General features: G+C 37.5%; 1 long non-coding RNA gene across 1 annotated transcript in view; it reads left to right on the top strand.

Moving 5' to 3' along the window:
* The first annotated feature begins 1,710 nt into the window (after positions 1-1,710).
* Positions 1,711-6,000, top strand: part of LOC119867898 — a 41,288-nt gene continuing 36,998 nt past the window's right edge. The window contains exon 1 of the long non-coding RNA XR_005384970.1: positions 1,711-2,105. This is a non-coding gene — a long non-coding RNA (uncharacterized LOC119867898). The remainder of the gene's footprint in view (positions 2,106-6,000) is intronic.

Below are 6,000 nucleotides of genomic sequence, written 5' to 3'. Positions count from 1 at the left end.
CCCATAGATGATTAATAGAAGAGGAAGAACAGAAGGACAGAGAAGAGAAAACTGCATAGGAAAGAGTCCTGGAGGGAGAATACTGAAGTATGGGCAGGAAAAACGAATCACCAATAATGTGATTAATAAAGGACTAGCCAACAAATTAGGAGAAAGGGGAGTATTCAAAGTGCCCGTTGCTGCTGAATCGAAAAATACCCAGTACCTTTAGCAGGATATAGGTTGTGGGTGCCCAGGATGAAAGGCACAGTCGAGGGAGCATCTGAAGCCTAAAGCAGCCTAGAGTGGGATGAGGAGTAAGGGGGGATGGGGTGAGGAAAGGGATGACAGATGCCATTATCGTGCTGTTTTAAGAGTCCACAAGCAAGGTAAACTGCAGAGAGAAAGAAAGCCTGAAGCAGCTAAAAAGGGCCAGGTCTGGAGGCCTCTGTGTGCCAAACTAAAGGGGGTTGAATTTCATCCCCTAGAAAATGCAGAGCACCCAGTAAAGTCTACATAATAGAAACTAGTGCACTGTGGCAATAGTGTGGAGGACGGGAGTAGTGTGGGGCTAGAGAACTGGTAAAGGAACCTGGTTAACACAAAGCTCTGGACCATGATATAGCAGCATACAGAGGTGCCACAAGAAGTTTGCTACTAAAAGTATAGGACTCAGATTTGCACAAGGTTTAAAAAAAAGAAAAAAATTGGAACAGATTCAACTTAAACTCTTTAATGACGTTAGTCTTTCTTTTATTCCAATGTGTTTTCTCATGGCATGGGAAAGAAAGGGTGGAGTTACAGCCTCCACTCCTAGAATTGTACTTAACATTGACTCTGCCTGAGTCACATCCCACATGTGAACATCACCCAACCTGTTCGTTGATGCCAGGAGAAAAGGTTGAGGACCACCACATTAGAGAAAACTGCAACACCGAGGCAAAGATGATGAGATCCTAATTTGGCGTTTATTAGCAGGGGCGATAAAGAGAAATGATTGTTGGAGTGAAGTTACAGAGTTAGAAACCACAGGATTCAGAAACTGATTGGACGTGAGTGATGAGATATTATCCCCAAAGAAGCAATATTCTTTATTAAGTGCTTTTAGTGTATCAGGAACTCTAAAAAAGAACACATGTAACATACATCATCCTATTTCATCTTCTCAACAGCCTTGCAAGGATGTTCTTTTATCCTCCTTTTATAGATAATAAAACTGGAGTTCAGAGAGTTTAGGGCAACTTGTCCAAGGTCAGCCAGATTTTAAGTCTCATAGGTAAGGTTCAAACCCAGCTTTACCTAATTCAAAGTCATTGCTATTTGTCATTACTCTATATGGCATCCAAAATCTAGAATGAGTCTCACGTTATGTGTTTAGCTGTATGATGGTAAACATGAGATGAGAAGCAGGTTTAGGGAGAAAATGGTTAAGTCTAATTTTAAACATATTCTGTTTTAAAAGCCTGGAGAATATCCCTGGTGAAGACGTCTAATGGATAGTTACATATGTAAGTCTAGAATTTACGGGAGATGTCTGGGAAGAGATAAAGATTTGTGAGGCATTAGCATTTAAATTGTTAAAGTCATGGGAATGGATGAGATTTCCCAGGGAGACTGCAACATGAGAAGAGAATCAAGTGGAGAGCTAAGAAACACTAAAATTAAAAAGGAGGTCAGAGAGAAGTATCAGTGAAGGGACAGAGAAGGAATGTTAATACAAGTTGAAGGGAGTAGTAGACGTGATAGCACACTGAAGCAGGGGAGAGGGGAGAGGTGCATGAGAAGGGAGTGAGCAAATATTATCAAAAGCAGTGGAGGAAGAGGACTGAGAAAAGTCCACTAGATTAAGACGATTGTGAAGGAGAAATACAAGCCAAAGCAGCATGCAATTTAACTTTAAATTATAACACCCAGTATGGTCTATAGTCTGCAAATCTACAGCTGTGGGAAAGAAAAGTATCAGCCTTTTGAAGGTCAACTGCCAATGCATTTGAAAAGCCAGAATTCTCATTTTAGGGATTTCTCTATGGAAAAAGAAGAAATAGGACATTCAGTGCAGCACTGTTTATGAGAGAAACCTTACCGCAGGAGTTAAGAACACTCACTCTAGAGCCAGACAACCTGAGGTAAGATCTGCCACTCACTAGCTCTGGGACCACGGGGAATTTACTTAGCTCTGGGACCACGGGGAATTTACTTAGCTATTCTGTGCCTCAGTTTCTTTATCTGTAAAATAGTCAAAGGGTTGCCATTATCAGTAAGGTTGTTGCAGCCTAATTGGCTACTATAAGAATTAAGTGAGTAAATATCATAAGGTGTTTATATTGTTTGTTAAACCAATACAGATAAAAATAACCAAAATACTCAATGGTAAGATTGATTTTAAAAAATGTTTATATCCATATCTTTTGATAACTACATAATTTTTCATGGTTGCAAGTTAACTTTAACATTATGGAAAGCTATCAATGGATTATTAGAAAAAAATTATAAACCAAATGTTTAAAACGATTTCATTTGTGAATAAATAATGTACATACATATATATATGAAAGACATTTAGAAAATTAGAAAGTGCTTATGTGTGGGTAGTTGGAGTATGATTTTAGATTTTAACTTCTACACATTTATAAATTATATATATATAAAACATCTTTTAAAGTTATTTATTTATTTATTTATTTATTTATTTATTTATTTATTTGAGAGAGAGACAGACGCTAACACGGACTCCACACTGAGCTCAGGGCCGGAGGTAGGGCTTGATCCCACAGCCACGAGATCATGATGCAAGCCAAAAGCAAGAGTCGGGATGCTTAACCGACTGAGCCACCCCGATACCTCTAAACATTATTTTTATAAGAAAAAACAAATACAAGCATCCTGGAGGCCAAGATATAGAATAGCAAGTTGTTATGATTCCTCAGCAAAACTTGCCTGTGAAGGGAAGTAGAGTAAGGGCCTGGTAGCTAGGGCATATTTATATAACCACTGGAGAACCAGTGTATGTAAAATACAGAGTCCTACCATCGGGAAGGTCTCCTATAAATAAGGGCTGCTACCATCATCATTATCATCATCATCATCATTAACATTTCTCCAAGCCTTAAACTTTCAGTACCAGTACAACTCTGAGTAGCCCATGGCAAAAGGTAATAGAAGAAAAAAATTTAAGTAGAGAATATTTTACTTTATTTTATTTTTTACAGAGAGGTTCGAAAGAGCAGGAGCGGGCGTGGGGGGGGGGGCAGAGAGAGAGAGAGGTACTAGACAATCTGGAAAGCAGCCAAGATAACTAAGAATACCTTGTTTTAGGACCGCTCCTCTGACTTGTCATATATACAAACTTGTTTTAATATCTAAGCATTCGGACTATAAATGTTCTGCTTTGTCTCTCGCACAGTAGAGATACAAGCCCCGACACACTTATGGATTATATCTATTCTGGGATGCTTTCCCCTGTGCTAATCACCTTACATATTCAATACATTCTATATGAACAATGAATGGCATGAGCAGTACAAACCCAGCAGCCTTAAAATAATTTCAGGTAGTTACTAAATAAATGTGAAGGTCTATTGTAAAAAAACAAAACTCATTTCATTTTGGATTTCTGAGTTCTATGATGGACTGAGATACTAAAAGTAATAGCAAATAAGATCCCAGGAATACGTGCAACCCTGGCTCTCATCCAAGAACACTGAGAACAAAACGTGGTGACCTTAGAACTCTGTCAATTTTAATAATTTTAAAAACCACTTCTGAACCAGTTATGTCATCAGATTAGAACACTATCAAAGTAGAAGCCCCTCTAATTGTAATCTGTCTTTAAAAAGGACTTGAAGTGAAATGAAAACACCATTAAAAAAAGAAATTCAGAGCATATTGTGCATATCTTCAGAATAAAGAGAAACACACCATTTAAAGAGGAATTAAATTCAGGTGTCACTTTCTTCAAATTTTGAGTCAGTGGCCTAACCGGTTAGCCACAGTTTTAAACTTTCAGACTATGATAATAAACCTGTTAAGTTCACCTAAACTTTCTGGATATTTTTAAGTCTTCACATTTGAAAGGAACACAGCCATGTTATCTAAACAGACAAGTCTAACAATTTCAAAGTTCAGGTAGACGTATAACACAAAAGAGGGACTTATCGGTACATTCGTGGTTTGCCACAACTCCATAGCTAAGCCCCTGACTTCCCTGTCTCCTTTCTTCAGCCCCACCACCCCATCCTAGTCTATGGACAAACAAGCTCTCCCATCTACTTCTTATCAAGATGGAAACAAGGCCAGACCTGCTCTTCTAGATAAAATGCTTTGGCTTCTAACTGCCTGGCTGCTTATCTTTCATCTTGCAGTGTTAACCATAACCCCTTTCCTGACCTGCTCTACTTCTTGTTTTCAGATGAGCAGTAAGGACTGGGGGGAAAACGTGCTTAAATGGACAAGTTCACACTCTTACATCCCTCTCCTTTCCTTTTCAAGTCTCTTCAGAACCTCTTTGTGTTCAAATTCTCTTCTAAAATCATCAGAAACCTCATTGCATGCACATTTGTAAGTCTCTCCTTTTCAACTTTTACTCTTCTTACTCTACACAATGACTTGTTTTTGTTTTTGTTTTTGTTTTTAATTGAAGTTTACTGTTGATTTTTGAAGGAAGAGGGATTTGGTTTCCTGAGGAATAGGAGAGCTCCCCACCTCCTTCCTCTTCTTTTTTCCCATTTCCCGGCCCATGTCCTAATAAGCTGAATCATCGTCTTGGCTAAGCTGTTTGATTTGGCTTACCTGAATTCTTGTGTTTTCATCCAAACAAAGCATTGCACTTTCCTGCTCTTTCTCGAACACATAAAAAGTTGGGGTAATACAGACCTGGAGTACTCAAGCAATGTTTGAGCAAGCTTGTTATGTGAGTTAACTGGGGCACTACCCGGCTCTTAGACCCTTATTCCTCTTAAATGAAGAAGATGAAACATAAGCTAGTTTCCTTCTAGTCATGAGAGTTCTAGGAAACTCACTATTCTCCTATATTTTGAAGCAACTACAAAGTTGCATTATGTGAGATTATACAGGGCCCCAGTGTTGTAAACACCATGTTCTAGTTATGACATCTTTACTCCCCCACACACTCATGTACTTGAACTTGTATGTCCTTGAAAACATGAAGTCTTTCAAAAAAAGAACTTGTGCTCCTTGGGGGGAAAAAAAAATCATCCCACATATATCATGTGCTAGGCTTTTTTTTTTCCTCCTTAGCTTTTACTTCTTGGCATTTGTAAATAAATTTATGTAACACATCAGAAAATTTTATCCTTAAGTGCCCTGCTCTGATTCAGGTCTTCCATTTTATTTTTTTAGCCTACACAAGATTCAATCTGGAATTACACTGCTTCTTTTCATTTTTCATTTTCTTACTGCAAATTAGGAATCTAATTGATCCCTTGAAGTTGGTTGTCTAACTATGTTGGTATTATTACCACTGGGGAAATAGGAGCACTGAATTCAATTTTTAAATACATATTGTAACACTTACTATATATAAGGCATTTTGTTACGGTCTAATTGGAAAAAGATAAATACCTGCCTTTAGAGAATAATTTTATGCCAGAATAATCAACTGTGATATTTTTCCCTAACTGTGGTACTTTCATAATATTAATAATTCCATTCAAGATACCACATTCTTGAAAACCAACAGAAGATACATTTCCTAGTTCATGTCCCTCTGTATCCATAAACAAGGCTCTAATGCTTCTTTTATTTTCAAAACAATTGATCTCAAATATTGTTTTCCTTTAAAGGAGAATCAAACTTATTAGAAAATGTTTGCTTTCTTACCTCTTCTACAAAATATAATAAGGAAGCAAACTTTTAAAGTTTGTTACAGTTATGATAAATGTTACTTTCCCATGACTTTCAATTAGGGCTGGGAAATCTGAAGAGTATTTGGGCATTTACCTAAGTTGATTTCAACTACATGTACTGAACTTTTCTTTGAAGAGGGGATCTTTAGTAACCTGT

The sequence above is a fragment of the Canis lupus genome, chromosome 37, assembly GCF_011100685.1.
Source record: "Canis lupus familiaris isolate Mischka breed German Shepherd chromosome 37, alternate assembly UU_Cfam_GSD_1.0, whole genome shotgun sequence".
Taxonomy (NCBI): Eukaryota; Metazoa; Chordata; class Mammalia; order Carnivora; family Canidae; genus Canis; species Canis lupus.
Note: the sequence above shows the minus strand (reverse complement) of the source record. Positions and strands in the feature narration are given on the sequence as shown.